Source organism: Mesocricetus auratus, unplaced genomic scaffold, assembly GCF_017639785.1.
Source record: "Mesocricetus auratus isolate SY011 unplaced genomic scaffold, BCM_Maur_2.0 Super-Scaffold_6730, whole genome shotgun sequence".
NCBI classification, from domain to species: Eukaryota; Metazoa; Chordata; class Mammalia; order Rodentia; family Cricetidae; genus Mesocricetus; species Mesocricetus auratus.
Genome location: NW_024429184.1, coordinates 92051223 through 92074549, shown reverse-complemented (window position 1 = coordinate 92074549; position 23327 = coordinate 92051223). Strand labels below are relative to the sequence as shown.

General features: G+C 43.7%; 1 long non-coding RNA gene across 1 annotated transcript; it reads left to right on the top strand.

Annotated features, from left to right (window-relative positions):
• Positions 1 to 1740: 1740 nt before the first annotated feature.
• On the top strand, positions 1741 to 22185 carry LOC121138840. The gene is made up of 3 exons (XR_005875708.1): positions 1741 to 1839; positions 15108 to 15291; positions 21538 to 22185. It is a non-coding gene; the product is annotated as an uncharacterized LOC121138840 (long non-coding RNA).
• Positions 22186 to 23327: the final 1142 nt, after the last annotated feature.

Below are 23327 nucleotides of genomic sequence, written 5' to 3'. Positions count from 1 at the left end.
GTATAGATATAAAAGCTAAAAGAGACCAGAATTCAACTATGTAGTCATTCATCTTCCAGCAACCATTCATTTAGATTCCATCCATCTCTCCATCCTTCCATGTGCCAACCATTTATCTATCTCTTCACATAGCATTTTTCTATCCATCTACCCACAATGCATTTATCTATCAACTCATCTATACATTCCCCCATTCATTTATTCACCACCTACCCACCCATGGACCACCCATCTAATATCCACCTATACATCCATATTGGTACCTTCTTTCAATCCATCCACTTAGCATCCATTTCAATACAATTATTTACTTATTCGTCATTAAGAGAAGGTGTTGAGGAAAGGATGTCTTTAAATTTGTCTTAAAAATTATGAGCTACAGAGACTTAAATTTCACTTTCTTCAGGAAATAAAGTCTTCATGAAATAGGGGAGCCTCAAAGGATTAGTCCAGGGATTGCCCAACCATCATGACTACTCAGCACGTGATTCATATGTTGAACATTAAGCGAAGCTGCCTTAAAGCCCAAACTGAAAAAGGCTCATGATTTGCGAACTGCTTGGGCATCAAAGAGAGTGACTAAGTGTGGGTTTCCCACGAGGCCACCATATGCCTGTGAGGTCATGAGGCAGAGACAACCAAGTCCAAAACAATTTACTCTCCCATCTACACCCACTACTTGAAAGGTAGTAGGAAGGCAAATGACCAGAAATTTGACCACTAAGAAAGGGATCATTTCAGATTAATATTCCAATCTCATATCAGTGAGCATGCACACACACACACACACACACACACACACAGAGTGGAAGGTGGGGTGGGGAAGGAGGGAGGGAAGGAGGGGGAGAGAGACAGAAGAAGACAGGGAAAGACAGAGAGAGAGACAGAGAGAGAGAATTATGCTAATTAAATAACACTCTTGGACAAAAAGTTTTTTATAAGAAATGATGCATAGGAAAAGAAATATCTGGCTCAATTTTAATACATAGCTAATATATAGTAAACAGGTAGATTATTCATAAGTAAACAGGTAGATTATTCATAAGGTAATCACAGCCTTCGGTGTCCATAAGGGCCATAGTCTGAAGGTGACTAATTTATTCAGCATTTACTCATAGGAGAACCTTTCTGGCCTGCATGGGATATCTCATGCTACTTCACAAAGGCTGGTATCATATGGAAAATGGCAGTGGCTTCAGTGTCCACCCTAGAGCATAGGAAGAAACATCAGTTTATGCTCCTCTAAAGAGGACAACACCCAGGCATTGTCCCTGCTGTCTCTGTCTTAAGTTCTGAGGGCAGGCAGAACTGAGGGCTCAGAGCGCAGCTTACTTGGCTGCAATGTGGACACCCTGGAGTATTACCTGTCAGTGAGGCGCCTCTCTGAGTAACAGGTCTCAGTTCTTTCTCTCTTACGGTACCATCGTTTTATGTCCTGGGTTTTCAAGGGCCTTGCTTCTAAGTGGAAGAGGAAGAGCATGGAGGAAGGTGTGTGGGAGGCCCTGGAAGGCCTGGTCTAGTGTTCCATACCTGTCAGTTAACAGGGCTTTACCCTATGACCAGAGAGGCTGTCAACACCTGCATCAGTGTGTGCTTGCCACAAGGGAGACTGACACATTTTGATCAGCCACGGGGCACGTTTCTTGAGGGCTAACAATCTGCCAACCACTGCACTGTGCTCTGCTTGTGAGGCGGATGCTTACGTTCCGTGTGTTTCATGTTTCCAAGGTGACAGCACAGAATGAGGACAGAGGCAAGCATTGTTGTTATAGACCCTGCCTTGCTCAACACCTGCGCTGGGCTATGCTTTCCGTTCCAGTCACCTGGGGACACGACGAGGTAAGGGCTTTTCTAACCACAGGTGCCCCACTGTCCTCCAAGGAATAGAAAATATCAGCGCAGCTCACGGAGGCAGCATATACAGGAATCAGAGATACTGGCACCTTAGTTGAGGATCTTCCCAGATGACAGGGATCTGTTCACTAAAACATGGTTTGGGATGACTTACTGAAGAAGAACGGCAATCTCTCTTTCCATGCCCAGAGACAGCCGCAGTTGTCTGCTTTGATGGTATATTGGTCTATAACCAGACAAATTAGGAATTTCCTCTTTTTATCTCATGCCTCATAATGTAGCATAAATTCTCATTCCCTCTCCTCTAAAGATTGGGAACAGATGGTCCCTTTCTAACATACTATATTAAGATTCACTTTTAACAAAAGTCTCTTTACATCTTGTGGGTTAGACAAATTCAGTTCCCTACCTCTGCTGTCCCTAGAGGGTCTCTGATTTAGAGCTGCAGGCATCTGAGGCTAGCCTTAGAGTCCATCCATTTGCAATGCTGCCAGAGAAGTAAGGAACAAGCACAGTAGTGATCTTGGGCCTAGCACAGAGTGTTCCATCCAGGATGGTTCTGCCTTGAATAGGGTGACTTGGGAAAGCTCAATAATGTCTGAACCTGAACTTTCTTATGTGAAAGGGAAATGAGCAGGAGAACTGATCTCTAACACTTCCCATGAATCCTAATTCTGTTATTATTACTTAATTTCTTTGTTTGTGAATTAGAGCATATGAACCCCCAACCAAAGGAAATATCTGCTTTCAGATTTAGAGGGGTCACTGGTAATATTGTTCTGAACTTTCTGAAAAACATACCAGTTTACATATCTATACTCAATGACTCAGAGAGAGAGAGCGAGAGAGCGAGAGAGAGAGAGAGAGAGAGAGAGAGAGAGAGAGAGAGAGAGAGAGAGAAAATATTAACTGAGAGTTTCACTTAAAACTTTTTGAAAGTCCAATCACATGATTCAAAAGTCAAGTATGAAAAAGTAGCTGGAAAGACTTCCTCCCCCTTCACTTCCTCTCCCTCTCTTTTGTGCCCTGAACTTTGACTTCTCTTCACCCATGGCTTCCTATCCATACCTGACCACTTCAGTTCTAGTCATCTCCAGTTTTGCTAGTGCTGTACACTGTGGATTCTCAGGGACTAATGTATATTCTAAATGCCAATAATGTATGGAGAACATGTACATGTTTATGTAATTAAATAAGAATATTCAAGAAATTATGACACTCTATTACATTAATTAAAAACCAGTGTTCCCAGCTGAGAAGGACATTTCAGGACTTTAGCAAAGTGCAGGAACCCTGGTAGCAGCTCTGATCTGTCTTCCAACAACTGTAGTGGCTGGGGGCTGGACTGTTTCTTGGATGCTTAGGACACCTGTAGATTTGACCTATGTGCTCAATAGGCTAGAAGTGGTAAAGGTATTTATTGCCTCATCAGGGAAAATAAATTTTTCTCATTCTCCATTGAGCAGAGAATGTCAGTTGGCTTCAGTTTGTGAGATTCTTATGGGGAGCAGGAGAGGCAAAGGGGTGCTATGACTTCCAGAGTGGGAAGGAACTATCCTCTCAGTAGAGATGACTTCCTTCTGAGGCCTTGTTGCTACAGCTGCCATTCACAACATGACTTGGTCACAGCATTGCCTGGAGAAGGTACAAATACGTAGAGAAGCAGAAGCCCGTTGACCCTGTGACAATAGGCAATGCCTTCTAGACAGTTGATAGTGGGGACCTCATTACTGTATAGGTATGCTTTTGTCCCTTTTTGGCCACCCAGATAAAGACTGTAATGGCCTACTTGGGTGGTAACCCCTTTGATAGATGTCCAAGCCAAATAAGTCAAGAAGAATGAGGTTTTCTAAGTGACCTTGGGGGTATCAATGAGGACTGTGAAAAAATATAGATGCTTTCATATTTTTTCCATTATTTTAATGACTCCTAAATTTTGTTTCAGGCTACTTGTATGATTTAGGAAAAATATCAGGAAAGGAACACCAAGATAAACAAAAGGATTATTTGTTGTTCCTAAGTTTGTGTATCAGTCCTGGGAGGACAGTAACATTTTTCTCATTCTTTAGAAGAAACTGCTCTTTCTTGTGGATCGCATGGAGACAAGTCAAAAAAAAAAAAACCATCAGGAGAAACTGAGGAAATCTGAGCTCAGGGACATTGTTCTGTGACTGTGTAACAGCTATGAAATATGATAAGAACTCAGTAACCAAAACACAGCCAAAGCCATCTCAGGCTGGCAGTTTCTCTGTTGATAAAGGAAGGGCACAGATGTCAGTGGGATGTTCCAAACAAACAAAAGAATGGGGGATACATGAAGGGAAGGGGATATTTGGGAACAATAAAGAAGAGGGGCATCTTGGTTATTTTCTTGTAGATTTAACACTAGCTAGAGTTAGCTGGGAAGACAAACCTCAGTTGAGAAATTGCCTCCATCAGATTGGCCTATAGGCAGGCCTGCAGGACATTTTCTTGGCTCATGATTGAGGTGGACGGGTCCAGCCCACTGTGGTCCTGAGGTGTACAGGACAACAAGCTGAGCAAACCTCCTTCCTTCACTGCTTCTGCTTCAGCTCCCGCCTCCAGGTTCTCACTTTGAGGTCCTGTCCTGACTTCCTTCGGTAATAGAATGGGACCTCAGTGTCAGATGAAATACATCCTTTCTTCTCCAAGTTGTCTTCAGTCGTGGAGGTTATCACAGCAACAGAAACCCCAACTAAGGCTGGGCGTTAGTGGCACATGCCTTTAATCCCAGCACTTGGGAGGCAGAGGCAGGCGGATCTCTGAGTTCGAGGCCAGCCTGGTCTACAGAGGGATTTCCAGGACAGCCTCCAAAACAATACAGAGAAACCCTGTCTTGGAACCCCCCCCAAAAATAAAAAAGAAACCCCAGCTAAGATGAGAGGAAATAAATCAAAGTATGCAAGTGCAGGTGTATCTAGGCACATTGTAGGTGGAGAGTGTGCGTGTGAGACTGTACACACGTTTACAGAGGTCGAAGAAGAAAAATAACTCAGGGGGTGGGGGGATGGGGAGGGTACCAGACAGGTTAATTGTCAGTATCACAGATCCCAAATAGTGATTTAATTTTACCTAGTTGTTTGGGCTACACACAGTGCACAAATCTGACACTTACCTGGTTTTCTTTTGATGGCTCCTAGAGAAACTGAGATTCCCCCCTTTGGCCTCACCCTGACCTTCTCCTTCCTCCCCTGGTACCACTTACAAGATGACAAGCCTTTCATTCTAAGCAATTACTCAGTGGGACCTTTAGAAGGGTGTCTACCCATTCTCTGTGATTATGAGACAAGGCATACCCAGAAAGGGCTGTAAAACTAAGATCCAAAGACTTAAAGGTCTCAAAGGTGCCAGATTCATTTCCTGCCTGCAGGGTCTCCCTCTCCCAGGGGGAACAAAAACCAGCAATGCTCTTTCCTGGCTCTCATTCCAACCTCATAAAGGTTCTCATTATATTTTCATCATAAAACCTCAGCACACACAGCAATCATTTCGGGATGAAAATGAAAGGAAAAGCTCAGACAACCAGACAGACGTGAGGACAGATTTTTAGCTGCACTGCCCTATTCTCTGAGATCGAGGGTGCAGAGGACCCCACCATCAAGCCTGCCCTCACCACCTCCATTCCACTGCATTGTAAGCCTTGAGGAAGTCTATTTTTCCCTGCAAGCTTGCTGGGAAGATCAGAGATGTAGAAGCCACCTAGGAAGCCACCTGTGTTCTTGTTTGGTGGGATTTCTCTGAGGAACACATACAGCGTGTAGCATCTCCAATGTGTCTCTGCAATGTGCTCCCCCCACCCCAGAGACTTTATCCTGGGGTTGAAGTGAAAAGACACATCACTCAAGTATTACACCAGTAAATTTGAAAGTAGCTTGTCTTTCTAGAGAGAGTCATCTGCTACTGTGAAGAGACATGGTTCCCAGCTCCCCCATGGAGCAGCCAACTCTAGATGTTGTCCAGCACAAGACCCAATGAGGTCTTGTGAAGAGGTCGAGCGAGGCCACTCTTTCCACACACAGTGGGTTGAGACTTCAATGGCAGCAGACAGACAGGTTCAGAATCATCTTGATCCATGTTACAGGTGTCACAGGAGCACCTGTCTCATTTGCATTTAGCACTTAGTGGGAAAGAGGCAGCTTTCAGATGCAGGGACTGGTTTGGCCAGTGCTGAGGAACAGTCACCTTGCAGGGCACTAGAGCATGGCCAAGGAGAATTGGGGGTCAGGCTCCATGAATACCTCAGAGTTACTCTCAGGTGGCCCCAGGGCATCGGAGTATGGAACACACCCAAGTGTAAGAAAAGCATGGCCAAAGAGCCTACCCACACTTGGGGACCAGCACAGGAGGGCCCACCATGAGTTTGGACTTATTGAATATCAAAAGTTTTTGTTTATGGAGTAAAATTCACACACACTCGGAGAAAAATATAAAGCTGAGCCTAATGTGCTGTTATTAGAGAGGTTGGATTGTGTTGTTAGTTTTTATCCCCATTTGTTCTCCGTGGCAAAAATTATATATGTTTAAGACCCAAAATGTGATATTTTAATATGCAAATAGACATGAAAAGATGAGCAGACTAGCTAATTAGCATATCCATCTCCCTATGTGGTCATGATTGCATTCTTTTTAGTGGTGAGAACATTTTAAGATGAACTCGGTCGCTGTCAAGCACCCAATCAGGATTATCACTGTAGTTACTAAGTTGTTTTCCAGACATCAGGCCTCCTGCCTAAGTGAAACTTGGCACCCTTCAGCCAGGAAGTCCACATCTTAAACTCTCCCTCTGAGTTTGCCTTGCTTACATTCTACATACAAGTTAGATCACACGGTGTTTCCTTTCCTGTGCCCAGCTTATTTCACTCAGCAGGTCTTCTGGAATCATTGCTGATGAAAGTGATCCATTCTTACAATGTGTTCCCATCGTTCTTGTTTGAGGTCTCTCTGTTGTGGTGGTTAATATAGCCTTATACTTTGGAACCAGGAAAACCAGGAAAAAAATTAGATCCTGCCACCCCAGTTTCTGTACACTACCAAGGTTCCAGGAAACAGTGACTGGTAAACTGAGCTCCATGGTGTGATGTGAACAGTCTACACTTTGAGTCCAGACACTTGTAAAGGAAGACGGATTTATTTACAGTTTGGTCAAATGGGAGAAGGTCTAAGTCCCTCGTCCCCAGGCCTGTGTCTCCTGTGGAGCTCAAACTGTGGCCATCCCTAATTTCCCTATGTTGTGTAACACACCAGGCTCCAAGCTGTGTTTTGCTCTGGATAATTCAACTCCATTTTATTGTTTAACTTAAATTGTTGGGGAGGCATGCAGATACCACAACATGTGTGTAGAGGTTGAAAGATAACACAACCTTGAGAATCTCTTCTCTTCTTCCATTTGGGACTCTGGGATTGAACTCATATCCTCAGGCTTGGCAGCAGGCATCTCTATCCACTTCATTTTACAAAGCAGCCATTGAGTCAGTTTTGTCTATAAACGCAGAGGCAGAATGACTTTTCAGCTCATTGGACATGAAGACAACACATGTCAAGCTTTTTAAAATTATTGCTAACCCTCTAGCTTTGCTTTCAAAGCCAACATTTCCAGAACGACCTGGAGTTATGCTAGCATCAATTTCAAATATTAAAGTAACACCCTTTATCCTAGACTTAGGCTAGTCAGAAAACATAGAAGTCATTTCAATGAGAGGCAGGAGGTGACCCTTTCAGACTCAGCTGCTATCCCGACTCCTTACCTGAGCTTCAAGCTGAAGGTATGGATAAACCGTAGACCATCCTTAAGCCCCTTCTCGGTGGCAACACTTCCTGTCTGTATCAGGCAGATTCTCACGTCTGGGAACAGCTGGTCCCATCTACTTCCTTTCTTGACTGTGGTTTGAAATAGAGGCTTATTTCTGTCTCCAGGGCAAGATAAGTTTCTGATGGCTGGTAGTAATATACATCTAATTGGTAACATATCGAGTCCATTTGTACTGCTCTGGGGGCGGAATAAATGCCACAATTGATTTAACTGAAAGGGAATGAAAGAGGTTGTCAGTATTTACAAATGATTTAGTATTGATAAACCATGCCATCCGCCAGCCCTTTGTCAACTCTAAATACAGCCAATACTTTCAAAGTAGACAAATCCCAACGCTCCTACTACCAAAATAAGAGGATAAGAACCTAATAAATGTCACATAAAGTTACTGAGTGGTCTTTCATATCAGCCTGTCTCTGATTTTGGATGCCTATGACACTGATCTCAAAGAACTGGCAGTGCCTATAGACTATTCTCAATTTCCCTTTAAGAGTCTGTTAATAATGATGCCTATTATGCATGAATTTATCTGAATTCACTTTGAAACTATTTATAACGTCCCTTGACATCTTGGCATAATTGGCTCCACATGTTTACAACCCAATGTAGTAAACACAATTTCCTTTCCTTTGTCACTGCAATGCGCCCCTCCCACCCTTAGAAGTCCTCCATCCTTGAACTTGGTGGTCAAACATTTTGTGCCTGGCCTGGTGTGTTAGTTATGTTTGCTTTCGCTGTGATAAAATACCCAGCAGAACCAACTTAATGGAGGAAGGATGTATCCTGGTGTGTTATCCCAGTGGATCTCAGTCCACCATGGCAGGGAAGGCTTGGTGGGTAGCTCCTTGGTAGTGGGCAAATGTGGCAGAGACCTTCATATGGCAGATAGACCAGGAAGCAGCAAGTGAGAGAGTGGAGCAGGGATAATACAGCCCCAAGGCCTAGGCCCAGCGTCAGCTTTCTCTAGTTAGGGCCTCATTTCCTACAGCTACACGGCCTATCAAAAGAGTCTATCATCCTTCCAAATTTGTCTCATGGGCATCACATGGCTGTTGCAATCTGGAAAGCTAGGCAACTCTGATTACCCACCCATGAGATGTTCACCAAAGAGAGCTGATTAGCATCCCTCTATTGAGGCAAAAGAGGACTCACAAGGCCGCACACAAGGGGTGCACAAGGCTCCAAGGCAGTGTACTGGTGGCACGTAAGTCCATGCACTAGCTGTATAAGGCCCCGCCTCTCCTTAAGGATGTATAAATAGTGAATGCTTGCTGGTAGGGGTTACTTCTTAGGTATTTAGCAGCCCGTAAGTTGTCCATGTTGAACCCTCAGCTGAGCTGCTGTCAGTAACCCCAGTTAAACTCATTGGCTCATCAAACTAGAGTCGCATGTACTTGATTCTTGGGTCTGTTGTTGGTGCCCTCTCTGGAGATACTTGTCCATGCCTTCCAAGGGGGTTAAAAAAGATAACACATCATAAATGAAGGCAGTCGTGAAGTTGCACAGTGCATCATGAGTAAGGACTGCTGGAAACACCTTGGATTCATTATGCGCTTGGTTCTGAATTACTATTTGATCATTGGCATTCAGAAGCCTGCTAGTGATGCCAAATATTTTTAGACACCCATGCTCACTCTATGACTCCGCATAGGATCACAATCTGGATGCTAAGAAGATGGCCTCTAGAACTTACTGTAGTGATGAAAGTCACCCTTTTCTGCACTCCCCAGCATGAAAGCCACTAGCCTCGTGCAGCTGAGGACCCAAACCTTTTCTGTTACTTAATTGAAATAAGTTTAAATAAATTAAACTAATAAATTTAAGTGTAATTAAATAAAATTAGCCTCATACCTAGTGCCTGCTATGCTGGGAACGACCGATTCACACTCTTTCCTACTCCATAGTGGTCTGGGAAGACCTGTGGCTCTGGAAGGCCTAGGTGCAACCTGGTCCTCGGGTTACCACATGAAAGAGAATCGCCAACTCCAGCTGCTTAATTTTATAGCAATGCGGCTCACCTTGTATGTCGTATGAAGTCTCCAGGGTTCAGGGTATACTGAAATTCCCATACTCAAATGATTACTTCCTTTAGGCTTCAGTTACTAATAATCAATTAATATTCAAAATCCCCAGTGTTAGATGCCAGAAGTGCAGCGTTCGTTTTAACTGGTGTGCCCCTAAGAAGATCTTCACTGTCTGTGTGGCATGGTGAACTCTCACATGCTCTTGGTCCATCTCGCCCCACAGGTGAACAGTCCTTATGGCCCTTGTGGTTCTCATGAAATACCTGACAAAGCAGCTCGAGGGAGGACTTGTTTGGACGTAGGGTTGCAGAAGTTCCTTGACATTTAGAAAGTAGTGAAGGGGACCTGGGGACATCTGTGCTACGATCCTGAAAGACTCCACCCCAAGTGGCCTTACCTGAAAGCTTCAACAGTCTCTCAAAACTGTGCCACCAGCTGGTAGCCAAATACTCAAAATGTATGTGTGTGTGTGTGTGTGTGTGTGTGTGTGTGTGTGTGTGTGTGTGTGCAACGGAGGGTGGTCTGTATTTCACATCAAATAATAACCACCATCAGGTTCCCTGAGCCCACCACCTGCCACTGTTAGCTTGGTTTTCAAATATTGTATCACAGCATCGATAGACATATCTTCAGCGACCCCACTTATCCTCAGGGACCGCCCTCCTTATTTTTCTTAGTAGCATCCTTCAAAGTGTGTGATGGTGATGCCAGCAACTCGGGATGCCAAAAGAAACCATAAAATACTTCCTTTGTGAAAATTTGTCACCTCATCAGGAAACATCTCGCTTGTTAATTACAGTCTGACACAGGGAGGGACACATTCACTTGGTTTCTAATATACCATGTTGCTTTGATTGACCACTTTATTAGTATGGTTAAACTTTAGCATAGGTAAATGTGTACAGGAAATACACAGTGTTAGCACAACTCAGCACCATCTGTGGCTTTAGGCATCCTTGTGGGGGGGGTGTCTCAAATTGTACCCCATGCAGATGGCTATTTGTTAATACAGTTATGCATTAATACAGCAGACCTGTCCTGGGTACTACAGCCCCAGATGCCTTGTGGGCATACAAGGTGCTGGCCTAGCCAGGTGACTTCCCAACTGTGGGATATGCCAACTCTCGACCCTGAACACTGGCCTGTTCCTTTCTTACACCCTCAATAGTCACTCCTTCTCTCAGCAAACTTTGATCTGCCCAGAGCTTGTCTGTCCCTGCTCTGCACAGTGCAGCTTCATGAGTGGAGACCTCGGGATGGGGAGGCCCGGGGAAGAAGTAGTATACCTTGTTTTTCTCTCCCCCCCCCCCCGATCCTGATGAGCAGCATCTCTTTTTAGTTCTATTCTCTCTGAATGAGTCTACCACCAGAGGAACAGAGCACAAGCATTCTCAGTAAGTACTGTATTAAATTATTAATAAACCAGCTGCCTATAACTACAATTACAGAGCTCTGGGGGTAGAGATAAGGGAAGAAATTATTTTCCTTTCTTCATGCCAAGTTGGCACTTTGGTCAAAGGCCTGAGATCCTGGCATGGGAAGTTCCATAGAAACAATTTATTTAAAGGGTAACTCATCTGGGACAGGCCACAGAGAATTCAGCTCTCACCCCACACCCACCTAATTCTCAAACCAGTAGCCCATGGGAAAGAGACCGTCTTTCTGTGCGTGAGGGGGGAAATGCACATCTTACTGACATCAGCCAAGAGGCGACAACTTACAGTTCACACCTCCAAGTAAATTAAGTCTCCCCACACTCCCAAAAAAGTTTCCTTCTCTGTCCCCTGCCCAAGGTTTCCCCTCCTTAGCCTTTTCTGCACTCTCAGCCATGGCTTTCCCTTCACTCAGCAAGACAAAATTCAGAGGTGTTCAAAGAAAACAAATACCATGCTTGCCCTGTTTAGGAGGGACAGAGAGAGAGCTTCCAGCTCTCTTGGCCTAGCCTTCTTATTCCTAAGGTGGCCTCATGTCACTCCCCACTAAAGGACACCTTACCTTATCAGCAAACACCTCTGAAGTCATAGGGGGTGGGATGGGGTAGTTCTTTAAAGGGGGCTTGGCTTCCTTGACCAAGCCTGTTTGTTCTCACCAGCCATAACACAGTTCCTGCCAGCTCCCTGGCCTCCCAGCAGCCGGTGGCTTTGACTGCAGCTGGGTGGAAGGAAGCACCTCCTGAGCAGCCTTCATTGTTCCCAGTCAGTTACCCCTGTGTGCAGCCTTCAAAGCCGTCTCTTCTTTTGCTCTCACTCTGGAGTTCTGAACGTTTTCCCACCGGTCCCTGTTATCCCGAGCGCCTTATTTTTCCTCTTGATCCAAACCAAACACCGTTTATCAGTCATAGGAAGGCCTTTGCAGCATTTCTGCCTGCAGTGAGCAGTGATACACACAGCTTCCTGTGCGAGGGTGGCCCTGCTCCAGGACAATGGAACAAGCCTTCAGGACAGATCAGAGACAAAAGCTGTGTAGTCTAAGCCAGGGCCCCAGAGACGGAGTTGGCCTTTCTCTGCCTGTGTCACTGATCCCTGGAGAGAGCTTAGATAAAAACTTCAAAGGCCAGGGTGAACCTCATGTCTGAGGGGAGCCCTTTGTTTTTATTTGTTTTGTGTTTTTCAAGTAGGGAGAACAGGGGACCAAGGGATTTCCATAGCAGCCAAAGTCTTAGAAATATTTACCACCCCATGTGTGCCCTTCACCAAAAGTGCTGGGGACCAGATGGGTTTTGGAGCCCAGAGTTTTCAAATTTTGGAATGTTTGCAACTATATAATGAGATATCTTGGGGATGGAGCTTGAGTTTTATGATAATTTACGTGTCATATAGTTTATGGGCACAGTTGAAGGTAAATGTATGTAAGTTTATGGCTTTAATGATTTAGTGTGTGATACACAATTTCAGGGTGTGGAATTTCCTATGACCTGTGACATTTTGGACTCAGGAGCATGTCAGTTTTCTGACGTTCAGGTTAAGCACACTCGGTTTTACACTTCTAAAGATAATCAGTGCACAATAAAGCTCACTGGGATGCCACACTGGGGAGGAGGCCCTTGCACTAGGAGAGACTGTGGTAGCCTCCACCCTCACTCTGGGGAGATGGCTGTGTTGACAATGGGCCTCTAGCCTGGTTCAGAGGCCTGAATTCCCATTGCTCTCTATGAAGTCACTTGGCACATGAGAATGTCAGGCTCCCTCACGTCCCAAGATCTCTTCTGTCAAGTTCTTCGATTATGTACAAGAAGAAGAAGCTGGCCTCGTGATTCCTTCAGTCATCGATCCCTGTGACTAAATACCTATTAACCATGTAAGGGGGACTTATTTTGGCTCAGAGCCTCAGGACAGTTTTCTGTTTTGTTGAATTTAGGTCTGTGACAAGTTTGAAACACCATGGTGAAAGGGCATGGAAGAAGAAAGGTCTTACCTTATGGGTAGGGGGACAGAAAACTGAAAGGGGGTGTGAGGAGAAGATATACCCTTCAAAAGTCACTTCCTCTAACCAGACCCCACCTCCTAATAGCTCAGTCTCCTGTGTTCTGTGAGGGAAGCTGCTCTCTGCCTAGGACCTCACCCATTCCTCTTCTCAGGAGGCTCTCCTGCTGTCTGAGGTTTGTTTTAAGTGCTGAGCTTATGAGTTTAAAAAGAAAATTACGGGACTAGCAAGGTATCTCAGTAGTTAGAGACTTGTTGCTATCATAGAGTACTAGGGTCTATTCTTTGTCTTCACACGGCAACTTACAAACATCTGTAGCTCCAGTTCCAGATGATGCAACACCCTCTTCTGGCCTCCACAGGCATCAGGCAAGCTTGTGGTTTATATACACACATTCAGGGAAAACACCCATACATACAAAATTAAGTAAATCTTAAAAACAAAAAATACAGTCATACAGATAAAATTTGAACAGGTAATCATATGACCCCCCACTGAGGATAAGCAAACATTAAGAATTGGTAGCTTTTGCTTTATATTCTTTCATTATAAAAGCAACAGAAAATAGGACTAAAATTTAGGGTTGAATATTTTCATTTCCCTGCATCCCTTGTTCTTTGCACGGAAGTGAGCAGCTGGGGATATGTCAGGGATCTGTGAATAGTATAGGAAGGGCAGCTGCCCCTGTCTGCCCAGAGAAAGAATTCCCACAAACCACAGCCAGCTTCTAGAAGTATCTCACTGGCTGGAAGTGCATCACATGGCTCCACAGAGACCAAAACACCGGTGAGATGTGTTTTTGTTGTTCTGAGTGCTCCCTTAGAATAAAACCCAGCTTTGTTAGGTTAAAAGTAGGGTGTATCTGGGGTAATAGCAGCTATATGTGTCAGTAAGATGCAGTCATCTCTCCGTGTCCATAGGAGATGGGTTCTAGGATCCCAAGTTCACAGATGAGCAAGTTCTTTGTATTACAAGATGTGGTAGCTTTTTGGCAGGTGCTACTTTCTTGGGGACAGATGGACAGTATATGCTTAGGCTGCAGCCATTCTCTACAAATTTGGGGCTGCTTTTCTGTTTCCTAAGAATTCATCCAGGTGAATGGTTGGAATTTGGATCATTCTGTTCTTTGTTCTTTGATCAGGTAACTTGGTGAAAGTAGACAGGTCCCTTGGGGTGGCCTCTCCTTCCTAACCCTACTCCCAGCTTTCTGCGTTTGGAGCCCAAAGTCTGGCACTAGAGGGCTATCTAGTATATACGCCCTGTGAGTTCATCTCTCTTTTCTTCTCACCTCAACCTTTTGAGACAGTTCAGACAGAGTCTTACTTTGTAGCCCAGGCTGACCTGGGCCTAATCATATAAGTCACAAACTCCTGGGCAATCTTCCTGCCTCAGCTTCCCAAGTGCTTCGATGAGAGATGAGAGCTACCACACACTGTTTCTCCACCTCTTAGTAACTGTCCTGAACTTGGGCCCTTCAGCACTTGAGAGATTTCTCCTTTAACTTCAAACATGCAGAGAGACCAAAATGGTAATTGTTTTAATTTCTCGTGTGTGTGTGTGTGTGTGTGTGTGTGTGTGTGTGTGTGTGTGTGTGTGTGTGTGCTGTATTTTCTCTCCTTCCACCATGTGTGTTCCAGAGACCATATTCAGGTCATCAGATTTGGCATCAAGCTCTTTTACCTTCTGAGCTATCGCACTGGCCTCAGAAAGGTTATTTTATTACATTTCACTAACATTCTATAATTTTGGCCCAGGCGCATGGGGATGAGGCTTTGCAATTGACTTGGGCTTGGCTGTGATCCAACGTCAAGGCTCTCCAAGAGCTCTTGGCATCTTGCATGGGCCTTCCCTTTCCCTTACACTGGTTGCAGCGAGCATCTGTAGCACGCCATCAAAGGCCTCTGACCAGAACAGACATGACGTCGTTGCGAAGATGAGATAACAGGCTAGGTGATGAGCGCCTTTATCTTTGTCAGTCCAGCAAAACTTGGAAGCTGGGGCATGATGCGAGTGATCCATATGTGAGAAAGGCGCAGCACAAAAGTCTTTGAAGAAAGAAAAAAAGGAAAAAGAAAGAAAAACCTCTTTGTGAGAAGGGGCGCAGAAGAGAACCGTGACAGAGTGACAGAGGCTTGCTGCGGAGTCACTGCAATAAGCCAGGTGAGAGACAAAGAAGCCCTGAGCCAAGGCAATGGGAATGTGTGTGTGTGTGTGTGTGTGTGTGTGTGTGTGTGTGCAGATTAAAATTGGTTTGTATCTGTATATCCAAACTAGTTAGTTTTTATTAGTGTTTTCCCATTTAATGCTTGTAGCACCCCCAAGATCTGTCTACTTATCTTTTCCATGTTGCAGATCAGAAATTAAAAGGTCAGAGAGTTCAGTAAATTGATGCAAGTCATGTGACTAGTCACTGGCTGAGTCTGATTTTGAATATATATTTCTGGCAGCAAAGTATATCCCGGAGATTCCCTCTGTCTGGGTGACCAGATGCTAGGAATCAGGGAGAAGTGGCTTATGGGAAATGAAGAGGAAAGAGCAAGGACAGGCTCTGGCACAGGCAGGCTTGGGTAGCTATGGATCGGGATGTTATGAATTGGAAGGAGGGATGGATGAAGAGGCAAAGTGTGTATGAGAAGGAGATAATGAGCCTGTCCTGTGAGGTATCTGGAGTTATGCTGGTAGAGATTTCTAGGACAGAGCATGTGGCTAAAGATAAGAATGTCTGAAGTTGTTGGCTTGCTCCTGTTTATAGAACCAAGAGGGAAGATGAGGTGTTTCTTTTTAGCAAGTCATGAAATGAGAGGCAAGTAGAGGTAAGACAACAGCATAGTACAGACATTCTGACCCCCAGGAGTTTCCATAAGACATGTCCAAGAAAGGCCAGCAGAGTACAAAGTTTGTTTTAAGTAAAGGGGGAAGTTTCAACATCAGCAAGTGCTACAGAGGTTGAGCAGGATGTACACTGAAAAGAAGACACCGAATCTGCCAGCAAAGAGGTCATCGGTGACCTCTGTTAGGACAGAGGAAAGGAATGATTAATTCTGCCTGGGGCAGGCTAAAGAAATGCTTCAAAGAAGGGCTGACATTTGAGTTGGACCATGGGCTAATGCCAGGCACAGAAGAGGGATAGAGGCATTTCAGGCAAGAAACAAAGGCCCAAGCTGGGAGATCATCTGGACGTTTCGCAGGCAGCATCAAGTTGGCAGAACATGTCTCATGTTTTGTTTTCTTCAGTTTAGAGTCTCCTAGGATTTTGCTTTCCACTGTAGACACAATAATTGTGATTGGGAAATATGACTGATGACTCTTAAGGAGACACGTGGTTCAGTCCTTCATGAAAACCAAATGCGGATAGAACAGGAGAAACAAGAAAACTACAAATGCATCTTAAAGAATACATCATGATTTGGACGGATAATAAATACTATTGTAACAACCCATATGTTGCAGAGGCTCCACAGCAGTGTGGTCCTCACTCATACAGTCTGATGGGATCCAGCAGCTCTACCAGGCAGCTGTCATCCATATAGTGACTCGGAGATCTATGTTCATTCTGTGGTCTCTGAAATATTGGATCATTTTGTTCCTAACTATACAGCCCAATACCATGGGGGAGTCACACTTCACACAGTTATTCATATACTGTAGGCTGTGTTTAGTCAAATGGCCACACAAAGTGCAATGGAGACCGGGAGATGTGTATGAACATATAAGGGCTAGTAAGTGCTAGCCATATGCGCTTGAGGCCATATCCCCATTAAAGTATCGATTATTCAAGTAGTCTTTGTTCTCCATAGAAAACACGAATGCCCTTAGAGACTTCCATTTATATAGCTTTGGCACACTTGAACCTTGAATTCAGTGCCTTATCTCAGTCTGCTTTTTAAAATAGATTTCATGGCGGGCAGTGGGGGCACTCATCTTTAATCCCAGCACTCAGAAGGCAAAGACAGCCAAATTTCTGTGAGTTCAAGGCCAGCCTAGTCTACAGAGTTAGTACCATGACAGTCAGGGTTACAAAAACTGTCTCCAAGGAAAAAAGTGGATTTTTATGTAATAAGCATTCTTTCCTATTTATTAACAAACAAAATCTGTGCACAACAAAAAGGGGAACCTGATCAAATTCACAAGCCACTGCTACCGGCTAATTGATTCGAAAGGGCCGGCACTCCTCCGCTCCACCTTTCTCCTTCTCTCCCTTCCCTAATAAAAACCCCACCTCTTGGACTAAAATGCTCATCTCAATTGGCTAGCAGACCAGTGGCAGAAGTCCTGTAACAATTCTGCCCTTAGACTGTAGGCAACTGAAGGCAAGGTTAATTTGTTACTTATACGTCTATAACTTTGAAGAGTAGTCGAAAAAGAAAAACACACTTGAAGGACTTAATTTTTATTTTGGCCCATGGTTCCCGAAGTTTCAGCCTATGGTTTTATGGCCCAGTTTCTTTGGTCCTGAGGTAGGCAAAACATCACGACAAAGACTGTTTGGCATTGCAAAGATGTTCATCAAGGAAGCTGAGAGAGATGATGATAAAGCCTGGGACAAAATCTAACTCCCCCAAACCTCCTCCCCAAGGAGTTGCTTTTCTATCTCAGGAAATTTCTACCACTTCCTAAGGGCAGCAAATTACAAAGGCATCAATGGATTCATCCACCAATGAGAGGTGAGCTCTCATGTCAGATCACTTAACAAGACCTTCATCTCTGAAGATGGGACCACTTCTTCAACATATGAGCCTTTGGGAGTTCACTTTATACCCAAACTGTTAACAGTGAAGGGACATAGAATTATGTTTCTAGCAGTTGGTCACAGTTAACTGAATTCTGACTGCAAATTCAATTCAAGGAACTCAAGGGCAGTTGATGCTGTGCTTGATAGTATATTGGAGTGAAGAAAACCTGTGCTCCATGGGTTTCATGTTACAGTGATGTCAAGAACTTTTTTCTACATATTCATCTGTGGGCATTTTGGTTTTCTTCTTGTGGATAACACCAACGGCAATTTTAAGAAAGAAAAGTGATGCATCCTTGTTCTCAGCATTTCCCTTTGTTTCTTTCTAGTTTGGCTTAACATGCCTGTGAAATTTTCATGTAGTGGAGAGCATGGCTGTCTCCATTGTTCTAGAGTCACATCACATCACCTCTCTTCAGCCTGTGACGTTGGCCACTCTACCTTGGATACACTGACCTACCCAGTTCTTGCCTTCTGAGACTTGTACCCTCCTCTAGATGCTCGCCACTGATACTCTTTAGGATAGCCTTTGTTCTTTGTGTGATGTGTTCATCCTCATTTTCAAGTGTCCTCCTTACAGAAGAGTTTCTCAAGCCTGATCAGAAAAACACCCCTCCCCTCGCTCGTCACACCACATTAGCATACCTATCTGAATTATAGCAGTCTTCATGATGCGTACACCTCCTTCATCATTTATCCCATTGGAACATAAGCTTCTGCAATGAATGCTGCAATGCATATGGCCAATCTCCTATTTGGGGTTTTTCTTGTGTTTTTTTTCCCTGAGCAAATTCTCAAGAGCAAGATCCTTGGGTCTACATCCTAAATATTATTGAAATATGGTTGGCATGTTGCCCTCCAAGCATTGTGCTGACCTACACTACTGCCACTAAAAATTTTTGCACCCATTTTATTATTATTCATCATTATTAATACTGAGTTTTATTAATACACATATGGGGGAATTTGGCAAACCATGTATATTCAAAATTAATTTATGAATTATTAAACATTAATACGTAATATAGCATGAGATAAAATCCTGTATCTTTGAACTTTTAAGCCTAAGTTTTTCTATCATCAATGATGTGAGAAAGCCCAAACATGTCCTAAGGACCATGGCTTTCACAGGCCGGGCACTTGCCCTTGACCCCTGTCCTCCAGAGCACTAATCTGTAGTTTAAAGGCTGCAAAAGGCCTGTGGGTGCTCAGAATATATGGTCAAGGGGTGGTCTGGTTTACTAGACTTGGGTGCTATCAAAGAAGACAGATAAGACTCCTGGAGGTTCTATGTAGAGTACAACCCCTACAGTCTGCATAGCAACGAGAGACGAGCACCTTACAGCTATCACAAAGGGAAGACTGGACAAGTTCCAGTTCCCCAGGGTCAAGAGCACATGGGTAAAGAAACAGAGGTTAGCACAATCAGAGCCTCTCACAGAGATCTCAGTGATAGGGTTCCAACACCCAGAGGAGCGTATTTAACACATCTGAGCACCTGCTGTCCACTGCAAGAGCAAATTAAAGGCGGACTTAAAAATGGACAAACTTCAAGGTGAAGCCCAACCCTAACAAGTATTATTCTTCACAGACAGTGTGTAGGGAGATTAGACATATAAAGAGGCATCAATCAGCTTTAAGATGTCTCTTGACTTCCCTGGTTTACCCACATATCCAAACTCAGGGTTGGACATGGCTTGGCTTCCAGGTCCCTAGAGCTGAGATAAACAGATTTTGTGTAATTTTTTTATCAAAACACCAGGGTAGTCTGTAGCTTGAAGAAGACTGGGTGGGCAGAGGGACGGCTTGGAGATTAACCTTCTCCCTCCTTCATACTCTGTCCTAACTTACCTGTGACCATGAAATCCCACCCAGCCCCTCTAGAGTTCCAAAGGGGTTACCTTTGATAAAAGCTAATACTTTCTAACACTGACGGTATCAAAGGCGGCGTGAAATCTTTCACACTGAAGGTGTCAGTGGTGGTGTGAAATCTTTCACTCAGTGGTACTTTCTGGCATCTTTTACCCAGAAACAGTGTTCTTCCTCATTAACAAGTTGTAAGACTGAGACTTTCTAGAATTTAAATTAAGTTTGGTAACTTCTATAGCATTTACTCTTCCTATATAACCTCATTTGGAAAAGTTTTTTTTCTTGTTGTTTTAGTAATAGTATTATTAGTAACCAGAAGGTGGTACACCTTCTCTGGGTCACTTCTAGTCATTTTCCAAGTAGCATTTTAGAATATTAGAAACCTTCCTGCACCATGAGGCCTACAGTGGCAGATCTGTGCAAGCAGAAGCCCAATGGGCTCAGAAAACCAGGCCTCGCCCCTCTTCCCTTCTATCAAGGTTCTCCTGTGTCTGAGACTAAGCCTGCGTGGAGGCTGGAGGCAGAGAACCTTCTTGCAGCAGCCAGAAGACTCTTGAGCAGAGCCATGAAACTCATCAGGAAGAGAGACTCCCTGTCCTATCTGCTATCATGCCAATCGGGCTCCTGACAATAGTGTCTAAACAAGTTATACAGTGATTTCAAAGACTGTTTCCCAGACTGTCTGGCAGTGGGATTGTAAACTGGCACTCCCCTGATTCATGTCTAAAATCCATATATGAGTGAGTACACACCATGTTTCTCTTTTTGTGATTGGGTTACCTCTTTCAGGATGGTTTCTTCTAGTGCCTTCCATTTGCCGGCAAATTTCAAGATTCCATTGTTTTTTTCCACCGAATAGTACTCCATTGTATAAATATACCACATTTTCTCTATCTACTCTTTATTTGAGGGACATCTAGATGGCTTCCAGGCTCTGGCTATTACAAATAATGCTGCTATGAACATAGTAGAACAGACGCCCTTGTTGTATGAATGGGCATCTTTTGGGTATATGCCTAAGAGTGGAATTGCTGGGTCTTGTGGTAGACCTGGTGCATAAAACACCTGGGGTAAAGCACAGAATGCCACATGTCACAGCTGCTCTGATTTCCCATTTTCTTTCAGGGAAGATTTGCCTGATAGGCTTTGCTATTCAGTAGGAACTTTAGAGTCCTAAGTGACCAGGAATAAGGATACTTGGATATTTTTTCTTACCTCAAAAAAACCCACTTAAGGCTGAAGCTGTATATGTTTCTAGCCAGATGAAAATAATCTGGAATTTCTAGATGCCTGGGAGCCTCAGGGGAACCCTCCAGAAGCTCCCTCTTGGGTCTTTTAGCTTGCCTAGAAACCACCAACAGCATTGTTCCTTCTTCATGGCAATATAAAAAGGTATCTGATCATCAGAAGATGTAATTCCCTATCCATGTTCCAAGTACAGTAAACAGAATTTCCCCAGCAGAGATCTTGCTTTATCAGCAGCTGGCACCACAAAATGCTCTTGATTTTCTAAAGATCAAGTCTTATACCAGATGAGAGTCTGTTCACATTCCCCAGATCTTACCGCTGAAACTCCATATAGTCGAGCATTATTGAATCACAGGAATGTTGCTGAAATAAAAGGGTTGCCCCCTCCTTGAGGGTAACACCCGAAGCCAGTCAAATGTAAATTTGTTGATATGGGAATTAAATTTTTTCCACACTTTTATTCTTTCTGCTTCTGGAAATGGATAGCTTATCCCCAGTGAAACAGCTAGAATGACATTTTACTTCTATGAGAAGCCCATTTCTTTGTTTTCTTACAGGATTCTTTGTGATTACTGAAGTCTTGGCAATTTCAAGGTCTACTTTCTGACACTCATGGATTGAGTTTTGCAGCCGTTAAAGTCTATGCTTCATCAAGTGGTAGAGGGCACATGGCTGTCTGGGTAAATTTCCAGCTCCTTGAGAGGGATGAACAAGCAAGAGTTTTGCTCCCACATTCTTTCTGAGGGGCAGAGCAACCGGACAACGTCAGGTGAGGAGTCTGTCAGACAAGGGCCCATCAACGCCTTGTTCAACCCATATGGCAAAGCTAGAATGCAGTCGTTATTGTCTCCACCGTAGACATCTGAGACATGAGATTCATAGGCGATAAAGGACCTCCCTTACAGCCCACTGTTACCCAGTGGGTCACAAACCTAACTGAATGTGGAGATCATGGAAAATGTGGTAACACTGAAAATTTTCTGACTATAAAATGACTGACAATTCATTCAAGACCAAGTGAGCATTGAGTTGGGAGAGTTGCTGGCAGCGCTTGTCAGGGTGACATCATGCCACTCCACTGATGCTGGGTCTGGACACACAAGGACAAATGCTGTCATGCCACCCAGCATCAAGAAGACTGCCTGAAATGCACTGGCTCAGATTCAAGACTATTGTATGATCTGAATTAAAGTGCATTTACTGTACATACACAGTGCTCTGTTCTTATGGGAACATGATGGTTTAATTATGGAAAACAAAGACTTCTAATATTTTCCCACCATCATTACTCTGCATATAAGTATCAAATTAGTATATTTTTAGGCTGGATTGTATTCTAATGTTTGATTTTAAAAATTGCTGCTTGAGTTGCTGACTTGAGTTTCATTGAAAATCATTAAATGAATCTTGACTTGGGATTAGGACAGTATTTCCAACAATTTCTAAAATATCACTAAACATACTTTAGCCATTTTATATGGTGCATTTATTTTAATGCATCAAAATTCATGACTATACAATTTAATATTGGTCAATGCTGAACAACACTGAAGATTTTTCCTGTCATGGTAGTATCAAATATTTAGCCAAGGTTTAATTTTTTGTGTAAGAACACATACACATAAGTAGTCATGATCATAGTGGCTGGCCTCTTGGACCCTGAGTCCTTAGCAGCCATGCTTGGGGTGGGATCTGAGGTTTTGGTACATTCCTCTGCTTTTCAACTAAGCTGACTGGACTCTATATCCTCAAGTTTGATTAGACATCATCTTGTTTTATGAAGTCAACAATACAGCTTTTATTTTTCTGAGTGCACACCTGTAGAGACCATAATTGAAGATGTTGCTTCTTTTCATCTTTCTCTGTGCAGGGTCTTGTGCATAGTAGGCAAAATGTTATCACCTGCAAAGTAGCAGTACTTGTTTTATGACATTATATTCGTCTTCTGTTTCCAGTCAAAGACTTTTAGAAATTGTTAATGTTTTGAGATACAGGATATTTATGGGTCCATGGAATTCAACGGCAGTTCAAGCAAGCCAAGGTGCAGCCAAGCTAACTCAAAGGTGGCTGCGATGGCTTTGCACCTCACCTCTTCTTGGTGATACTGTTGGGTTGTATGACACACAGGTAGGTGGTCAGTTTGCCCATCTTTGTGATGTTGCACTCAGAAACCACATATTGCAAATTTCTAGGTCTAAATTTGGTAACTATTATTCTTTATTTCTGCTTTGGGTGGTGATGATCTTTTTTAATTTTTTTAGTATTAGGGGGTGAAATCCAGGACATATATGTACTAGGCAGTTATGCCAGGGGACTACATTCCCAGGACATCAATTGAGATTTTTCT